The 21767-nt window shown below is 41.0% G+C and overlaps 1 long non-coding RNA gene across 1 annotated transcript; it reads left to right on the forward strand.

Moving 5' to 3' along the window:
* The first annotated feature begins 5173 nt into the window (after nucleotides 1-5173).
* Nucleotides 5174-18865, forward strand: LOC117502701. Its single transcript, XR_004558389.1, has 3 exons — nucleotides 5174-5296; nucleotides 17931-18134; nucleotides 18765-18865. It is a non-coding gene; the product is annotated as an uncharacterized LOC117502701 (long non-coding RNA).
* The last annotated feature ends 2902 nt before the right edge of the window (nucleotides 18866-21767 follow it).

Raw genomic sequence — 21767 nt, forward strand, 5'->3', positions numbered from 1 at the left:
CTCAAAAATCCAAACTCCCATGATGCATTGCAGCACAATGTCCATTGTTAGCTAAAATTGCTAATGTCTCCAAAAATATTTGTCCTATCAACTTTTTGTTTTTGCAGCGTTCATCCTTGACCTAAAATACAGAAGCTTACCAAATGGCAAATGTCAGCTCTACCCTCTTTTTGCGTGATCCAAACCATACACACACACACACACACACACACACACACACACACACACACACACACACACACACACACACACACACACACACACACACACACACACACACACACACACACACACACACACACACACACACAGGCCACTTGCCTATTATACAGTTATATGCAAATGTTTGGGCACCCCTGATAGTTTTCAAGATTTTCCTTTATAGATCATTGGTTGTCTGGATCAGAAATTTCAGTTAAATATATCATATAGCAGATGGTATTTGAGAAGCAAAATGAAGTTTCTAGTATTTATAGAAAGTGTGATTAAGCAGGTGCATAAATTTGGGCTGCCTTGTCATTTCATTGATTTGAATACATTTAGCACTAATTATTGAAATACAAAATTGGTTTGGTAAGTTCATTGACCCTTGACCTCCTTACACAGGTGAATCCAATCATGAGCAAGGGTTATTTAAGCTGTCCATTTGCAAATGTTTCCCCTCTTTGCATCTCTTCTAATGAGTGACAACATGGGAGCCACTAAACAACTCTCAAATCACCTGAAAACAAAGATTGTTCAACATCATGGTTTAGGGGAAGGATACAAAAAGCTATCTCAGAGATTTCAGCTGTCATCCACTGTGAGGAACCTAGTAAGGAAATGTAAGATTGCAGGCATAGTACTAGTTCAGGCCTGAAGTGGCAGACCAAGAAAAAAATCTCAGATAAGCTGAAGCGAAGGATGGTGAGAACAGTCATAGTCAACCCACAGACCTGCTCCAAAGACCTACAACATGATCTTGCTGCAGATAGTGTCTCTGTGCATCGTTCAACTATACAGCACACTTTGCACAAAGAGATGCTGTATGATGCTGTAATGCAGAGGAAGCCTTTTCTGTGTACACATCACAAACAGAGTCGCTTGAGGTATGCTAAAGCACATTTGGACAAGCCAGCTTCATTTTGGAATAAGGTGCTGTGGACTGATGAAACTAAAATTGAGTTATTTGGACATAACAAGGGGCGGTATGCATGGCTGAAAATGAACACAACATTCCAAGAAAAACACTTGTTACCTATCTAATTTGCAGGTGGTTCCATATGCTGTGTGGCTGTGGGGCCAGTGCAGGTACTGGGAATCTTGTTAAAGTTGAGGGTCACATGGATTCCAGTCAATATCAGCAGATTTGTGAGAACAGTGTTCATGAATCAGTGACAAAGTTGAAGCTGCGCGGGAGCTGGATCTTTCAACAAGACAAAGACCATAAACACTGCTCAAAATCTACAAAGGCATTCATACAGAACAAGTACAACATTCTGGAATAGCAATTTCAGTCCCCACACCTGAATATTATTGAAAATCTGTGGCGTTATTTTAAGCAGGCTGTCCATGCTCGGAAACCAACAAACCTGAGATGTTTTGTAAAGAAGAATGGTCCAAAATACCTTCAACCAGAATCCAGACTCTCATTGGAAGCTATAGGAAGCGTTTAGAGGCTATTTCTGCAAAAGGTGGATCTACTAAATATTGATGTATTTTTTTCTGTTGGGGTGCCCAAATTTATGTACCTGCCTAATTTTGTTTAAAGGATTATTGCTCACATTCTGTAAATCCTATAAACTTCATTTCACTTCTCAAATATCACTGCGTTTGTCTGCTGTATGATATATTCAACTGAAATTGCTGATCCAAACAAACAATGATTTATAAAAGAAAATCATGGAAATCATCAGGGGTGCCCAAATTTTTACATACCACTGTACATGCATACAGTGGGGAAAATAAGTATTTGATTGCTGATTTTGCAAGTTTTCCCACCTAAAGAATGGAGAGGTTTGTACTTTTTATTGTAGGTACACTTCATCTGTGAGAGACAGAATAATAATAATAAAAAAAACTAAATCCAGAAAATCACACCGTATGATTTTTAAATAATTAATTAGCATTTGATTGCATGAAAAAAGTATTTGATACATTAGAAAAACAGAACTAAATTTCTGGCCCAGAAACCTTTGTTTGCAATTACAAAGGTCGGACATTTCCTGTAGTTCTTGACCACGTTTGCAAACACTACAGCAGATGTTTTAGTCCGCTCCTCGATACAGATCTGGAGACTGGCTAGGCCACTCAAGGACCTTGAAATGCTTCTTACGGAGCCCCTCCTTAGTGATCCTGGTCCTGGTTTCTTCCATTTTCTAATAATTACGCCAACAGTTGTTGTCTTCTCACCAAACTGCTTGCCTGTTGTCATGTAACCCAGTTGTGCAGGTCCACAATTTTGTCCCTGGTGTCCTTTGACAGCTCTTTGGTCTTGGCCATGGTGGATAAGTTGGAGTGTGATTGATTGAGTGTGTGAACAGGTGTCTTTTATACAGGTAACAATTTCAAACAGGTGCAATTAATACAGGTGCAGAATCAGAGAGCTTCTTAAAAAAACTAACAGGTCTGTGTGATCCCAGAATTCTTGCTGGCTGGTCGCTGATCAAATGCTTATTTCATGCAATAAAATGCAAATTAATTATTTAAAAATCATACAATGTGATTTTCTCTCTTTTTTTAGATTCTGTCTCTCACCAACCTGGTCTCACGGCAAGTCGTGATTCAGCAGCATGAAATATACATTCATCTATTAGTTTGTGATATTGTGACAAAAAGAGCCTCATTTTCGTCAGGGCAGCATGAATTCATTCTATTTCATTTTGTGATGGCTGCACGAAATTAAAAGTGAAGCGGGGGTGGTAATGGTTAGGGTTGGGGGAAGGCGTATGATTAGGTTATGGTTAAGATTAGGGTTGGGGGCTGGAGTATAGGGTTTAGTGAGTTTAAAAAAAAAAAAACGACACGAAAATTTGACTCATTTCGTGATGGGAGCACGAAAAAAAAAACGTGAGGCTGGGCTGCTCTCACAGTTGAAGTGTACCTATGATAAAAAATTACAGACCAGGTGGGAAAACTTGCAAAATCGACTGTGGATCAAATGCCACTGTGTGTGTGTGTGTGTGTGTGTGGGGGGGGGGGGGGGAGCATGCTTGGTAACGCGCATTGACTCACATGTGCGGTTATTTCCACCAGCTGCAGCTAATCCACAACGTGAATTCTGCCTTCCAGAACAGCTCTTTATATAATTGTTTTGTCTACCTGTTGCCACGTGTACATAAGGGCTGGATTGTCATTCCTACACTCATAATGTTATATTTAATAAAAAATAATAAGCGCAAGCAGGAGCTGCTTCTCTCGCTACCGCTGTGTTCAGGTACCATTGGAAAATACACAACTTTTTTATTGTTTCAAATTCAGCAGTTGCTTGTGGCAAAGTAATTAATTGTATCCACACAAAAGATGAATTCTTCCCTATATAAGGTGCCTGAGCCCATTGAACCTGACTCCCCACCCAGATAAAAAAAAAAATCCAAGCAATCAGGCTGAGTTGGCTCTGTAATTTCCGACGGTACATGAACGCAGCAGCATCCTCAGCGCTCACAAACCGGCTCCTGCACGGTGTGAAAACATTCAGCTGCTCCAAAAAGTAAGTCCCTTCGGCTGCTCCCTTGTTCGCACTCGGGGTCGCCACAGCAAATCCAAGGTGGATCTGCATGTTGATTTGGCACAGGTTTTACGCCAACTCCACATTGCATGGAGAAATGTGGCAGGGGTGGGATTTGAACCCATAAACCTTCCGAACTGAAACCAAGCGCATTAACCACTTGGCCACCACCCCTGCTCCATTCAGCTGCTCCAACGAAGTCAAATTAAACAGTAATGTTATAAAAATTAAACAAACGATTAAAAAACGTCAAGAACGACAGCAAAACGAAACACGGACGAATTGAGGTTTCCGTTGCCCTTCGTTCAAATTTTTCAAGTTTAAAAATCCTGACAAAGCTGCAGCTGCAGGAACGAGGCTGCACAAAGGTTAAACGATGCCAACGAAAGTCAAGAAAGTCCAGATTTCTTGTTTCGTCTGGGCTTCGTTGCCCTTCGTTAAGTGTCTTGTGACTGGGCCATAACCCAGCAGTCATAGGGAATAATGGTGGGACAGGACGCCAGTCTGCCGCACGCCATCATATTGCCACTCACACACCTCTGGACAATTTAAAGATTCTCCACCTAACCTGCATGTCTTTGGATGTGGGAGGAAGCTGGAGCACCCGGAGAGAACCCACACACAGGGAGAACATGCAAACTCAACACAGAAAGGCTACAGGTGGGAATCGATCCCATAACCTTCTCTCTGTGAGGCAACAGTGCGACAACAACAAAAACCTAAGCCGACGGTGGTTAAAGGCTATTCAAAAACAAGAGTGATCACTTCCACAAAATTATCCATTGAAATATTTGATGTCCACTTATTTAGTATAGTATAGTTTTGATCTCAGCACAGCATTCATTAGAGGTGGTATGTTTTACATGATTTATATTATTTGGATATTTTTTTCCCTGTTTGGATAAAAAAATATTTGGTAATGACATCACTAACAGGGCTTTGCACTACAGTCATAGTTTTTTGGGAATATATTTGTGGTACTTCTAATGATCACATTAAAAAATACATTAATTAATTGAAGACAGACGCAAATTAAATGGAAAACTCATTCACACTTCTTACCCCCGAAAAACATTCGTTTTCAGACCCATACTGTTGCTTCAGTTGTGAAAATGTGAAAGTGGGACAGAGTTTAAAGCAAAACAAATTTGGTCAAAGTCCTCAAGATAATGATTTTTGTAATGATGCTGGTTTTCATTGACAAAGATTTGAGTATGTCTGATTTGTCCAAACAGGTATCAGTTTAAAAATAGCATATCATATAAATATAATATATATCATAAAAATATAATACAGTGTTTAATTAATCTGAAAAAGCAATACAAGTCACTGTTGTTTACTTTCATTTTAATCAGTGTTCCCTTGTTTAAAATATAATAATAATTAATAGTAATAATACAATTTAGCAGATAAAGTGAGGCGGCAGTCACATAAACACTGCAGCTTTGAGAAACGTCAGGAGTGCCGCACGAGAGCGAGTTGAAGATCTCACGAGGAACCGCGAGACTTGGAATCTCCAAAATTTGTCCGGGCCAAAGAGCGACATCCGACCGGGGGGGCTGCTCTTCTTCAGGAGATGCTGAGGTTCTGGTAAGATGAAACGAATCGTTTTGCGCACACGGTGTGAGAGCGAACGCTGTCTGATACAGATGTGTGTTGTCGTGCTTCCTTCAGACAGTCTGATGTCAAATCGCCACTCCGACGTGTTTACCTGCTGTGCGCGCGCCGCGGGTTTTCTGCGCCTCAGTTTATTTTTGAAACAATTTTCTTCGTTTCTGGTTAAGGGCAGAATGACAGTGTCAGGGTGCTGAGTCTGTCTGTGCGACGTCTTCTCCTGTGGGCTGCAGCGTGATGCCATGTTTGGGGCGTCTTCTCTTGCGCACTTTGTTACAAGAAGAGGTCGCGCGCGGATAGGCTGGCTGTGGTAGGTGAGGATGAGGATGAGGAGGATGCGGGGGCAGCTGATCCGCGCACCCACTCACAGCATACTTTATTCTTTAATAAACTCTGACACGCGGCTGACATCTGCCACATTAAATCCCAAGAAGTTCTTCGGTTTTCACTGATACTCCTGCAGAGATGAACAGGAATACTGAATAAAATGGACAACTGGAAAACTGCAACATTTCATTAGGCTGTTGTTTTTTTTTTTTTTTTTCAAACGAGTATGTTTTGTGTAAAAGAAGCCGTAAAATTTGGTTTAACTTACATTTGGACGATACCTGATTTTATATGGTAATTGTTGATATAACCAATTATCCTGTGTGTGTGTTTATATATATATATATATATATATATATATATATAATGTTTGTGTGTGTGTGTGTGTGTGTGTGTGTGTATGTATGTAGTATGCGTGTGTAAATGAGCTCCATGGACACACTGGGAGCCAATTAATGCCCTGTTCAGGAAGGTTAGAGAGTTCCTGCACTTTCTCCTTCCCCTTCTACCAGATTTTATCCAGTGAGTATGAGGACCAAACCTATGCACTCCAGTAACGAGGCCACTTTTCTAAACTTTTAAAGCACCACTGTTTGCAAGCAATATATGTGCTACTACAGGCCCTGAGACTGTAGCTATTAAAGCTCAGCTAAATCAGATTTTAAACATTAATACTGCAGCGCGCAACTGTTTTCTGTATGGAAAGATTTTGTGTCTTAAAGGGGAAAAGAAACGCCCACGGATTATTTATAGCATGACTAAACACAAAAAATGCGTTCTTTTGATAGTTCATGAAACACTGAAGGCCATAAAACATCCTCAGAAGACCTTGTTTTAGTTGTGGTCTGAGAGGCTTTGACATCGACTGGATGCCACCATTTATGCAAGTCAGGCGGGTGACGTCACTGGTTGGTGGGAAGATGAGCCTCGTTTTGAGATTCCCTGCCAGAGGCACCAACAACGAGGTTATACATGACTACTAGAGTCCTCACTCCCAGTGCTGCCCACTAAATGCCAGCGTCCCTTCATGGACAGCGACGTGACACCTCCTAACTGGGCAAAATATTCACAAAGTTCCCAGATGTTAATGCATTTTCAATGGGGATTCGCGACTGAACACACTCAGAAAAACACTTGCAAAATCCGTGTTAAAATGCCATTCTGACCTGGATATTGAGCCGGTAAAATTAATTAACATTAGCCCTCTGGGGTCCGAGGGCATTTTTTTGGACAGTTCACTCGACTGGCATAAATGTTTTATTATTGCTGTTAACAGCTCTCCCTGCATCCCACAATTAAGTTTTATGTCTCTTTTTTCAGGACAACCTGTACTTTCAGAATATATTTGCCATAGTTGTGTTTTATAAGTGTAATAATGGTTTACAATCAGAAATAAGAAAGGAAAAAGTAAAGCAGAAAATAATTTTCCACACACATGTATTCAAAACACAGCAAACTATAATAAACAACTGTTTTAACACTTTATAAAGGTAATTTGTGCTCTTGTGTGGAAGACTGTACAACAAAAGGTTCAAACAATAAACACAAATGCACATTTTGAACAATATATACAAAATGGTGTATGCGTTTTGTTTGTCTTCATCTGAAAGCAATTTCTGTCTGCTATTACGCAAAGATCACATCACAAACTTCTACTGTGTTTTGGAGTGTTCTGTCCTGCTCTGAAAGCAGCTTTAACACTTTGGCCCATTTACACTCTGAGGAGCGGCCCCTTCCCCCTCACTACATTGATATGGTAAACAGTGCTTTACGCCGGAGCAAGAGAGCTTGCCACAGGCTTATTCAATAACATTCACAGGTAATGAAGAGTGGAGCATCTCTAAAACTCACACAATCTGTGTTTGAGCACTTGAGATTGTCATCAGAGGTCCTCTGTCTGCTCACTTTCACTGCCGCTATGCGTAATGGCGCAGGGTGCAAGCAGCCAGGGGGCTATTCAAACGGGCATCACAGGCATTTTTTAGCATCACTGCTAAAAAATTATCTTTGGTTTATCACGTGAGGTAAATCTGCCCTACGATTGGATTTTGGAAAACCATGTGACGGTGAACCAATTCCGATTGGACACTCACATTGCGCACATCCTCACACAGCTTCTATGAGGAGTACAAAGATGGCCGATGACTGGCTCGAAAGTCCGCAGAGTTAACTTTCCAGCAGTAAGTTTCTATCTCATATCATTAAAAAGTTATTTAGAATTTAGTAAAGCTTGGTCTCAGCCGTCGTATACGACGGCGTCGGCCCCAGAGGGTTAAATCATGTCAGGAAAGTATTAAACTTACTCTGACACCCACACATTCTGAAATATTAGTGTTGAAAGTTACACAGATCTACGCTGTTAAGCTGTGCCACTGAGCTGAACCGAGTTGCTGCTGCTGTTTTCAGCATAATAGATAGATAGATAGATAGATACTTTTAATGTCCCCATGGGGAAATTTGTCTTGGACTTCTCAAAAATCATGACCCATACAAAGATACAGAACAAGACATAAACAGTTCATAACAATAAATAAATAAATACATAAATAAAGAATAAAAATAAATAAAAAAACATACAAATACTAAAACCTCCTAATGTGCCTGATTGTTAGCAGCGTTTATTATGATATTTGTTAAGGGCTATGATTGATATAGGAACAAAAGAGTTCCTATATCTATTCAGTCTGCAATGGGGGACTCTGAAACGCCGGCCCAATGGTAGCAACTCGTATTGCGTGTGCAGAACATGGGAGGAGTCAGAAAGAATTCTGTCCGCTTGCTTCATCACGCAGTGATCAAAAATTGACTGAGGATTGTTATACTGTTTCAAACCAATGATTTTCATTGCTGTGAGAACAAGGTAGTTTAATTTTGATCTTAGGGACACAGGAAGGTTCCCAAACCAAGTGGTTATGCCATATCTTAGAATGCTTTCAAGAACTGCCTGATAAAACAGTAACATAATTTTTTGGTTGACTCCATGAAAACGCAAACGCCGTAGAAAATAGAGTCGTTGATTCAAGCGGGAACATAACCAGTCAACATGAGTGTTCCATGTAAGGGAACTGTCTATACAGACACCAAGATATTTGTACGATTGCACCTGTGTGATTGGTTGCTGGTGTATAATTACAGGGTTGTGATTGCCAACTAACTAATCAAAAATGACTTCCTCTGTCTTTTTAACATTTAAAATAAGGTAACTGGAATCACACCACTCAACAAACTGCCTCACCTCTGAATGATAGATATTCAAATCATCATTCTGTTGAAGTAAGCACAGAAGTGCTGAGTCGTCTGAATATTTAAAAATATAGTTCCCAGGGTGCTTGGCTGAACACTCATTAGTATATAAAGTAAAAAGGACAGGTGAGCTCACACATCCCTGTGGTGCTCCAGTACTGATGTCTTTGATTTGGGACAGGCTAGAATTTACCTTAACCTGCTGTGTTCTGTTTGTCAAAAAAGAGTGAAACCACCGTATAAATGATGGGTTGACATCCAACACTTTAAGTTTCTGAATTAGTAAGTATGGCTGAAGCGTATTAAAGGCAGAGCTGAAGTCAATAAAAAGTAATCGGGCATATCGGGACTTGTCATCAAGATGTTTTAAAACAAGATGCATGATGGTGGAAATCGCATCATCTGTGCATCGCCCTCACCTGTAAGCAAACTGAAATGGATCTAATTTGCCATCTACATCTATTTTCAGCCTGCTCACAATGTATTTCTCAAACATTTCATCACAACTGATGTCAATGCTATAGGCCTAAAATCATTGTCTTCGCTGGGGTTTGCCTTCTTGGGCACCGGGATGATCATAGAACGTTTCCACAGGGCAGGGACTGTATGGGTGTCTATAGACTGTTGAAAAACAGGACACCAAGCTACAGTAAGCTCCTGTGCAAATGTTTTAACAAAAATGATGAAATCCCATCTGGCCCTGCAGCCTTTTTTAACGGAGCACGCTGAAAGAGACGTTCGACCTGTTGTGGATCAATCCACAGTCTATGTGACGCATTATCAGAGGGGGGTAGGGAGTCCAGCTCCTTGTTACACTTTTCAGAGAAATCATGTGTCTCAAATCTCAAATAAAAATCATTTAACTCATTGGCCAGCCATAATGCAGCTCCAAAACCATTACGAAACATTGATATATATATATATATATATATATATATATATATATATATATATATATACACAAGGTCTGTTAGAAAAGTATCCGACCTTTTTATTTTTTCAAAAACCATATGGATTTGAATCACGTGTGATTGCATCAGACAAGCTTGAACCTTCGTGCGCATGCGTGAGTTTTTTCACGCTTGTCGGTTGCGTCATTCGCCTGTGAGCAGGCTTTGTGTGAGCGCTGGTCCACCCTCTCGTCGTTTTTTTATTGCGAATAAATGTCTGAACGATTTGGAGCTTTGCTGCATCAATTTTTTTCCAGAAACTGTGAGAGACCTCCAGGTGGACACCGTTCGGAAAATTAATATGGCTTTCAAGGACGATTTTATGGGGATTATACAGATTAAGGAGTGTTACTGCCGCTTTAAGGACGGCCCACAACTGCTGAGAGCGCGGTGCGCTCCCAGCGCCGATCGACATGCTCAGACCCCGCTGAAACAACCAGATAATTTCCAACGTGAAGGCTTTGTTGAGCCGGGACCTCGTCTGACTTTCACAAAAAGGCAGAAGTCGTGGACATCAGCACTTTTTCGGCACATTCCACTGTTACAGGAGTTTTTTTCATAGAAAGAAAAGCGGAGGGACGCACCACGGAGCTGTTCATTATGCGGGACAAAACCACCTCGGTGTTGGTCTCACAGGACAGCTTTGAGATGGCTTTCAGATGGATTCCGGTTGCTTTTCAGTCATGTGATTATCCGATTGTGATTGTGCATGAGCTGGACATGCCCCAACATGTCCTGGAAGGCTTCATCACGGTATTGCTTTGCGCCATGCGGCTCCTCTTTCCATGACAAAAACTCCTGTAACAGTGGAATGTGCCTTTCATTTCTAAACTGGACGCTGTCTTGATCCGGTATGTCATCTGACTAGCACAGAAATTGTGAAAAGACGTGGACATCAGCACTTTTTCAGCACATTATGACAGACATGTGGAGGAGTTCCGCGCGTCGCGGTGGAGCCGCATGGCGCAAAGCAACGCCGTGATGAAGCCTTCCAGGACATGTTGGGGCATGTCCAGCTCATACTCAATTTCTCGGATAATCACATGACTGAAAAGCAACCGGAATCCATCTGAAATCCATCTCAAAGCCCTCCTGAGAGACCAACACCGAGGTGGTTTTGTCCCGCGTAATGAACGGCTCCGTGGCGCGTCCCTCCGCTTTTCTTCCATGAAAAAACTCCTGTAACAGTGGAATGTGCCAAAAAAGTGCTGATGTCCACGACTTCTGCCTTTTGTGAAAGTCAGACGACGTCCTGGATCAACAAAGCCTTCACGTTGGAAATGATCTGGTTGTTTCAGCAGGGTGTCAGCCTGTCGATGGGGGCTGGGAGCGCGCCGCGCTCTCAGGAGTTCTGGGCAGTCCTTAAAGTGGCAGTAACACTCCTTAATCTGTATAATCCCCATAAAATCGTCCCTGAAAGCCATATTAATTTTCCGAATGGTGTCCACCTGGAGGTCTCTCACAGTTTCTGGAAAAACATTGATGCAGCAAAGCTCCAAATCGTTCAGACATTTATTCGCAATAAAAAAAACGACGAGAGGGGTGGACCAGTGCTCACACAAAGCCTGCTCACAGGCAAATAACGCAACCAACAGGCGTGAAAAAACTCACGCATGCGCACGAAGGTTCAAGCTTGGCTGATGCAATCACACGTGATTCAAATCCATATGGTTTTTTAAAAAAATAATAAGGTCGGATACTTTTCTAATAGACCTCATATATATATATATATATTTTTACACAGTTATCCTTTATTGACCGAGTTTCATTCATGAAGTCAGTGGTGTGTGTGCACATCTCTGTGTGTGAGTGGTGTGTGTGTGTGTGTAAGTGCAGTCCGTGTCCTTGGACGACACAGGCACGGGCAGGAAACATACACCTGTTTATCAACCAAATGTCACGGACAAAGTGACAAGAATAACCAAAACCACTTACTTATGGAAGGAAATATTGTCTCCCTTGTTCCTTTGTTTGTGGCTTTGCCAACATGCGCAGCTTTCCGGCATTTTAAACCTGTTTCTTGATGAGACTAATAGAACTTCAATGAACGAGCTCAGTAAACTGCACTCGTACCCAGCAGAGGAGACCTCAACCAGTGAGGTCAACCGGAACTGACTTCATCCAATGGCGATTTACATGTCAATTTAGCGGCACATTTGATTCAAATAATATTATCTACACTGCACTCAAACATTCTGCAAGTGCATGATTAACAATTTTTACCAAGGAATGCACAAACAAATTCTCAAAAAGTACTTCTGTTCCCCTTTAAAGGGAAACTCTGGGATTTTATAATTTAAGCTCTATTTTTAGAAGTTTTGGGAATCATCTTTTCACTGCACCAAAAAGAAATTCATCAGCACATTGTTGCTCAAGAAGGAAAGCACCTTCATGGGTTAACTAGCTAATTCCGACCGCCAAGGACGTAATAAAATCATCAGCGTTTATTTATTTACTTCTCTGTCTGTCTCTCGGCAGGATTATGTCAAAACTGATGCACAGAGTTTGATGACATTTTCACCACAAATACATATTAGGCCATGGAAGAACCCTTTAAATTTTGGAGGTGATCCAGATCCAGATTCTGGATCAAGTTTTACTTTATATAGGCTTTGAAAGATTACTGTTGGCAGGATTATGTCAAAACTGCTGCACGGATTTTGACAAAATTTTCACCACAGATACATATTAGGCCATGGAAAACTCCATTAAATTTTGGAGGTGATCCAGATCTGAATCTGGATTCTGGATCATTATTTAAATTTATATAGGCTTTGAAGGATTATGTCAAAACTACTTCATGGATTCTCACCAGATTTGCACCACAGATAAGGCATGCAAGACTCCACTGAATTTTGGAGGTGATCTCGATTCTGGATCAAGATTTCCCTTTAAAGCTTTGAAGGATTACTTTCAAACTACTTTATGAATTCTCACCAAATTTGGACCACAGATAGATATTAGGGCATGGAAGACTCCACTGCATTTTGGAGGTAATCTGGATCCAGATTGGCAGACGTCAGAAATCTCTGTTTGCTCTTGTTAATGTAATGGTATAGGTCAGTCAGAAACACAGAGTCAACTACCTCTTGTCACTCGTTTTTCTTCACTTTCAGTAAAGTACAACCCCTGTTAAAAATTATGGAATCACCAGCCTCTGAGGATGTTCATTCAGTTGTTTAATTTTGTAGAAAAAAAAGCAGATTACAGACATGACACAAAACTAAAGTCATTTCAAATGGTAACTTTCTGGCTTTAAGAAACACTATAAGAAATCAAGAAAAAAAGATTGTGGCAGTCAGTAACGGTTACTTTTTTAGACCAAGCAGAGGAAAAAAATATGGAATCACTCAATTCTGAGGAAAAAATTATGGAATCACCCTGTAAATTTTCATCCCCAAAACTAACACCTGCATCATATCAGATCTGCTCGTTAGTCTGAATCTAAAAAGAAGTGAACACATCTTGGAGAGCTGTTGCACCAAGTGGACTGACATGAATCATGGCTCCAACACGAGAGATGTCAATTGAAACAAAGGAGAGGATTATGAAACTCTTAAAAGAGAGTAAATCATCATGCAATGTTGTAAAAGATGTTGGTTATTCACAGTCAGCTGTGTCTAAACTCTGGACCAAATACAAACAACATGGGAAGGTTGTTAAAGGCAAACATACTGGTAGACCAAGGAAGACATCAAAGCGTCAAGACAGAAAACTTAAAACAATATGTCTCAAAAATCGAAAAATGCACAACAAAACAAATGAGGAACGAATGGGAGGAAACTGGAGTCAACGTCTGTGACCGAACTGTAAGAAACCGCCTAAAGGAAATGGGATTTACATACAGAAAAGCTAAACGAAAGGCATCATTAACACCTAAACAGAAAAAAAAAAACAAGGTTACAATAATGGGCTAAGGAAAAGCATTCGTGGACTGTGGATGACTGGATGAAAGTCATATTCAGTGATGAATCTCGAATCTGCATTGGGCAAGGTGATGATGCTGGAACTTTTGTTTGGTGCCGTTCCAATGAGATTTATAATGATGACTGCCTGAAGAGAACATGTAAATTTCCACAGTCATTGATGATATGGGGCTGCATGTAAGGTAAAGGCACTGGGGAGATGGCTGTCATTACATCATCAATAAATGTACAAGTTTACATTGATATTTTGGACAATTGAAAGGATGTTTGGGGATGTTTCAAGATGATAATGCATCTTGCCATAGAGCAAAAACTGCGAAAACATTCCTTGTAAAAAGACACATAGGGTCAATGTCATGGCATAGGGTCAGTGTCAACGAGTAGATCTGATTTGATGCAGGTGTTAGTTTGGGGGATGAAAATTTACAGGGTGATTCCATAATTTATTCCTCAGAATTGACCGAGTCCATATTTTTTTCCCTCTGCTTGGTCTAAAAAAGTAACCGTTACTGACTGCCACAATTTTTTTTCTTGATTTCTTATAGTGTTTCTTAAAGCCAGAAAGTTGCCATTTGAAATGACTTTAGATTTGTGTCATGTCTGTGATCTGCTTTTTTTTCTACAAAATTAAACAACTGAATGAACATCCTCCGAGGCCGGTGATTCCATAATTTTTGTTAGGGGTTGTAATAAGAAATTTGATTAATTAAATTTTTCTTCATGCCTTGATTTGGAATAGAATATGCAGTGTTCCAAATGCATTTGCATGTATGTAAACAAAAGCTATTGTAAGGATTTTGAGCTTTACTCACTTTTTATCCCCTTGGTAGAAAATATGGGGGCATATAGCAATCAGCATTTCCATCTGTCTGTCCCTTTTCAGTTGTTAGCGCGATATCTCAAGAACCACTTGACCAATTTCATTCATATTTAGCATAAGAGTATACATGGATTATCCTCCCACACCACTCAGTTATGTTACTTTGGGGTGAATTTCAAGGTCACAGCAAGCTATTCAAGATATTTTCATTGCCTCCCTTGTTAGCGCAATATCTCAAGAACCAGTTAACCAGTTTCATTCATGTTTAGCATAAGGCTGTACGTTTGTGATCCCTGACACCAGGTGATTGCAGTGACCTCATAGGTGTCAACCTGACTCCAGAAAGGGCAAAGAGGGTGCATGTTTCTTTGTAATCACCAACTCCACCAGGTGATGTCATTGATGAACTCATCCTGCCTGCTGTTAATCAGTAAAATCACCTGGTACAGTTGATTTCACTGATTTCACTGAGCTGGGACCACAGTCACAAAGATTCCATTAGTGCTCACAACAGTACGGCAGAGCAAATGTAATACCGCCTCTGCTGCACCGTTTTTCACACTCCATTGTCCCCTCACCCGTGAACAAGACCCAGAGGTACTTGAACTCCCTTCACGTGGGGCAAGACCTCATTCCCTACCCGGAGTTGGCAATCCATCAGCAATTCATTGGTTTGCAGCTTTACTTTACTCTGGGTCTTGGGGGGAGGGAGGGTCAGAAAACCAGTCAGTATCTGGTGTGACTACCATTTGCCTCACGCAGTGCAACACATCTCCTTTGCATAGAGTTGATCAGCAGCCAGACGCCATTGAATGTGAGCATTTGCCCACTTAAATCTGTTACAACGACGAACTGCAGTCAGGTCGAGACCCCGATGAGGGTGAGAAGCATGCAGATGAGCTTCCCTGAGAAGGTTTCTGACAGTTTGTGCAGAAATCCTTTGGTTCTGCAAACTGATTGTTGCAGCAGCTGTCCGGGTGGCTGCTCTCACACGATCTTGGAGGTGAACATGGTGGATGTGAAGGTCCTGGGCTGGTTGTGGTTACATGTGGTCTGTGGTTGTGAGGCCAGTTGGATGTACTACCACATTCTCTGAAACGCCTTTGGAGACAGCTTATGGTAGAGAATTGACCATTCAACTAATTTTTCATTTTTTTTCATTTATATTCATTTATATAGCACCAAATCACAACAGAGTTGCCTCAAAGCGCTTCACACAGGTAAGGTCTAACCTTACCAACCCCCAGAGCAACAGTGGTAAGGAAAAACTCCCTCTGAGGAAGAAACCTCAAGCAGACCAGACTCAAAGGGGTGACCCTCTGCTTGGGCCATGCTACAGACATAAATTACAGAAACAATTCACAGAACAATTCATGGACGAATATACAAGAAATGCTACTGGCGCACAGGACAGGAGCGTTGCCAACACAAATACAACTCCCATCTCTGGATGGAGCTGCACATTAAACAGAGAGAAAAAAACAGAGTCAGGCATCAGAAAAACAAAAAATACTGTACAATTTGCCAGTATTAAACAACAAGAAAAACAGAAGAAATACTAAGGTGATCGGACATTCAATTGCACACTCCCTCAAAACTTGTGACATCTGTGGCATTGTGCTGTGTGATAAAACTGCACATTTCAGAGTGGCCTTTTATTGTGGCCAGCCTAAGGCACACCTGTGCAATAATCATGCTGTCGAATGAGCAGCTTGATATGACACACCTGTGAGGTGGGATGGATTATCTCGGCAAAGGAGATGTGCTCACTAACACGGATTTAGACACATTTGTGAACAATATTTGAGAGAAATAGGTATTTTATATATATTGAAAATGTTTTAGATCTTTGAGTTCAGCTTATGAAAAATGAGCACAAAAACAAAAGTTCAGTGTTCAGTGTATAATGTGTAATTTTTGTGGGATTTTCAAACTGCAATGACTTCAAAGTAATGAATATACAATTATTTACTAAACAAATTACATTTGAACGATAGAAGATGTAATCCACATGACTTTACTCCAGGTGTGTTACCTGTAAATATTGTTTCTACCTATGAGAAAATGTCTTTTAAATCACTCGTGCATACCATTTACAAATGAGTGGTTCTTGCATGAGGCGTGATGATGGTTCTTTAGTGAGGATGTGTTTTTGGGCAGAACTGGCTTTCTGGAAGAGGACTGTTAAATGCTTAATTACTGAAGAGTGGATTTGATGCTATGGTTAAAGATAATCCTTCTTCCTCTGTGATCCCATCACCACAGTGTTAATGGATGTTACATGGAGGTGCTTTCAAGGGAGAGATTGCTGTGCAGGTTTCTATTATCGTGACATCTCTTGAGATGGCATGCTCTCAGGCTGCGTATGTAGAACCAGCGTTTACTTAGCAGGGCACAAAAGCTGGCGAGGGGGACATTTCTGCTTGAAAGATAAATGTTGAGCATGCTGTAAATGCAAATGCACGTTTGAAAACGGAACGAGCTGAATGGAAAAAGACGGAGGGTACGGTACAATTAGCTGATTTTGTTTTTAATTGGCTTTTTCAGTGCACAATGTGTAGTGGATTCAGTGAAGCACCCATGGATGAAAAAGTTGTCACAGATTTGTAGGTCAGGCTGCAGGGGTTGTTGTCAGGCAGACTTGCTCACAGCTCCAGATGTCACCACGCTTTGATTGTGGGCTGTATTTGATGGTGTGTGTGTGTGTGTGTGTGTGTGAAGTTTCAATTGTGGCCAAAAATACCCACTTCCTTTTTCAGCTTTCATATCACCATGCAGCTGTTTTTTTTTGCAAACGTGTTGTTTGTTATTTATATAGATGTGATCCTCCCTACATGTGCGATGCTCTCTAGTTGAGGTTTCTTGTTTAGTACATACTGCTGCTCATTCTCTGACACTCCCTATGAAAATCTTAATTGATTTCACAGTATTAGAGGAAGTTGCAGGAGTGTATCCTTGTCTCATCTGGAGCTTTTATCAGAGCACTGACCCGGTTTTGGTGTTCTACGTTGGTGTGCAGCTCTACTGGGATCTGTCCTCCCTTTGTGCTGACAAAGGGATGAAGAAGAAGGCCACAGCTAGCCTGAGCCCAACAATAACTAGTCCTGCTCCAAAGAACATAGCAGTACATCCTCTCCTTGCTCATTGTAGGTCATTCTGTGTTTCTTCCTCCAAATGGCTTCCGGGGATATTTTGCCCTACAAAAAAATAATTATCTTATCTCCCTAATTCCCAATTACTATGCACAGGCTTACTTAAGAAAAGGAATGAGATTTTCTCCTTTTTGGTGCGTGTAGCAGTGAGCACAGGGGTGAAATTAAAAGTGATGCTCCTCTCTCCTGCAGTCAGGAGTCTCGCACATGGATGATCTGGGGGAAGGAAGAACTCAGCGAGGCTGTCATGTAAACCATCTCCTCTGGGGCCACCTTTCGGTGCACGTTGCTTCCTGCCTCAGGTAGAAACCTCAGTGTTTGTGCTGCTGCTGCTGCTGCATGCTGTCCTCCTGCTGTGAAGGCGGCACCACTCTCAAAGGCATTGAAATGGAGAAGGTAAGCAGTTTATTTCAGCTTTACTTCCAATCATCACTTCATGTACCAGGAGATTGCTTGCTGTGTTGTGCAGCTGTTTAAAAGGCTCAGTAGTGCTGTGCTTGAAAACCACGAGGGTGGCTGTGGTTATTCTTCGTGAAGTTTTGCAAAGACTATTTGTGCATGAGCAACACTCATGCCTGCGTTTGCACGGTAATTGCTTTCGGACTGAAGATTGGCCGTTGGTGCTGCTCTTTGCTCATCAAGAGTTCTCAAATGCAAAGATGCTTTTTAGTGGAAAAAAGCTTTATAACATTTTTGCTGTTCTGTGACCATTTATGTCCCATTCTTCACATTTATAAATTTTGAGCTGTAGATAAATCAAAAAGTGATGTGCAGTGATCTTGCACAGGTTTGTTTTTATTCCCATTTCAAGTTCTGTGTACTTGTGACAATCTGTGAGAGCTACAAGGCACGTGTGAGTGTGATAACAACTTAACACTTTGCAGCAGTGTGATTCTGCACAACACAAATGTTTCCGACATATGCCCCTTCGTCTTTTTTTAATCACACGTGCCTATGTGTGAGTGAATGCACAAGAGTTCTGCTGTTTGTTTCAGACTAGCAGCCTTTTCTTTGCATCTGTTTCAGAGCTGCTCAGAGTGCTCAGAGCTCGCACAGAGCCTGTGCACACTCTGCAACAAGTGGTTGTGCTACCAGTGTACTGATGTGCATCAGCATCAAAGGCCCCCTACCACCTCCCAGTATAACAACGTGCACCAACAGCCAAGGCCCAGTGCTTCCCAGTGTCCTGACGTGCACCAGAAAGGATCCTCCTCACTGCCTCCCACTGAAGAAGGCAAGCTGCTCAAATGTTACATGAGTCATCTACCGTATTTCTACTGTCCGTGGCACTGTCACAAATAGTTAGTGGGGGTACACAGTAAGGGTGGGTGATTTGACATAAAATTAATACCACTGCATTTTTCACTTTTTGTGATTGTATTTCATCACACTAGTAGTGATGGTTTACACTATACAGCCCCTTTAATTAGAATGATGTTTTTTATGAGAAAGTATTTATCCTGGGCCAATTTCATTTTAAAATCTGTTCCTTCAAAGTTAAAATCTGAATGAACAACATCATGAATCATAGATTTTCACAAACTTTGATTTGTAAAATGTCTGTTGCTGTGTTCATTAAGGCTGTTCTATTGTGCTATTATTGTGATCAAACTGATTTATCACAATGTTGACTGTGTTGCTCAGTCTGTATCTTGGTGCAGTATCACACCACTGATGACTTTGACACAAGTGTACCGCCCATCCCGATGACACGGTGTGTTTCCTTTACAGTTTTCTTTACAGCTGTTTGGGGTTACTTTTCCTGTGCTTTGTTAATTATGTGTCATTACAGTGGATTATACATAACATTACAGCTGGTTGTTAATGATTCCTAGAGATCTGCAGATGTTATTGCATCTCTTTCTAATAAGTAACCCAGTTTCTCAAGTGCTTCCCTGATTCCTGGTTGGCTTTACTATTTAAAGATGCTTTGAGTGTGCCACTTGTTTCGTTTTTAACCTGTGTTATCAGAATGTAATGATTAGATCTTAGTGGCTTTATTGTCTCTCAGTGGCTTGAATAGTGTACATGTGAGAAGTGTGAGACTGCGCTGACTGACAGGATGTGGTCTTTCATGTCGGGTTAATGCATAGTGGCTGATGTTCAGCTCTTCAACACATCTTTGATGAGCAGTTAGAAGGGGCCTGCCTGAGGTGAATCGGTCAGCATGCAACAGTGACGCTGTGTTCATTCATCTTACTGTTTAATGAATATTCTGCAGGGCTGCAGTTTCTATACTGACCTCTTTAGAAATTATATTTCAGTCTTTGTATGTAGGTGTTACTGTGTGGAAGAAAAAAAATTGTGCCACTGGATATCTGTCACTCCTTAGTAGTTTTTATATCACGACTAAATAGATCCTTGTCATTTGATTGGTGGATTGTATGTCACATGACATTCAATCAATTCAATCAATCAATTTTATTTATATAGCACCAAATCACAACAAACAGTTGCCCCAAGGCACCTTATATTGTAAGGCAAGGCCATACAATAATTACGTAAAAACCCCAACGGTCAAAACGACCCCTGTGAGCAAGCAACTTGGCGACAGTGGGAAGGGAAAAAACTCCCTTTTAACAGGAAGAACCTCCAGCAGAACCAGGCTCAGGGAGGGGCAGTCATCTGCTGGGACTGGTTGGGGCTGAGGGAGAGAACCAGGAAAAAGACATGCTGTGGAGGGGAGCAGAGATCAATCACTAATGATTAAATGCAGAGTGGTGCATACAGAGCAGAAAGAGAAAGAAACACTCAGTGCATCATGGGAACCCCCAGCATCTAAGTCTATAGCAGCATAACTAAGGGATGGTTCAGGGTCACCTGATCCAGCCCTAACTATAAGCTTTAGCAAAAAAGAAAGTTTTAAGCCTAATCTTAAAAGTAGAGGGTGTCTGTCTCCCTGATCTGAATTGGGAGCTGGTTCCACAGGAGAGGAGCCTGAAAGTTGAAGGCTCTGCCCCCATTCTACTCTTACAAACCCTAGGAACTACAAGTAAGCCTGCATCTGAGAGCGAAGTGCGCTATTGGGGTGATATGGTACTATGAGGTCCCTAAGATAAGATGGGACCTGATTATTCAAACCTTATAAGTAAGAAGAAGAATTTTAAATTCTATTCTAGAATTAACAGGAAGCCAATGAAGAGAGGCCAATATGGGTGGATATGCTCTCTCCTTCTAGTCCCCGTTAGTACTCTAGCTGCAGCATTTTGAATTAACTGAAGGCTTTTCAGGGAACTTTTAGGACAACCTGATAATAATGAATTACAATAGTCCAGCCTAGAGGAAATAAATGCATGAATTAGTTTTTTCAGCATCACTCTGAGACCAAGACCTTTCTAATTTTAGAGATATTGCGCTAATGCAAAAAGCAGTCCTACATATTTGTTTAATATGCCATGTGAGACATATCCTGATCAAAAATGACTCCAAGATTTCTCACAGTATTACTAGAGGTCAGGGTACTGCCATCCAGAGTAAGGATCTGATTAGACACCATGTTTCTAAGTTTGTGGGGCCAAGTACATAACTTCAGTTTTATCTGAGTTTAAAGCAGGAAATTAGAGGTCATCCATGTCTTTATGTCTGTAAGACAAATCCTGCAGTTTAGCTAATTGGTGTGTGTCCTCTAGCTTCATGGATAGATAAAGCTGGGTATCATCTGCGTAACAATGAAAATTTAAGCAATGCTGTCTATAATACTGCCTAAGGGAAGCATGTATAAAGTGAATAAAATTCCTAGCACAGACCTTGTGGAACTCCATAATTAACCTTAGTCTGTGAAGAAGATTCCCCATTTATATGAACAAATTGTAATCTATTAGATAAATATGATTCAAACCACCGCAGCGCAGTGCCTTTAATACCTATGGCATGCTCTAATCTCTGTAATAAAATTTTATGGTCAACAGTATCAAAAGCAGCACTGAGGTCTAACAGAACAAGCACAGAGATGAGTCCACTGTCTGAGGCCATAAGAAGATCATTTGTAACCTTCACTAATGCTGTTTCTGTACTATGATGAATTCTAAA

Source organism: Thalassophryne amazonica, chromosome 2 (assembly GCF_902500255.1).
Source record: "Thalassophryne amazonica chromosome 2, fThaAma1.1, whole genome shotgun sequence".
NCBI lineage: Eukaryota > Metazoa > Chordata > Actinopteri > Batrachoidiformes > Batrachoididae > Thalassophryne > Thalassophryne amazonica.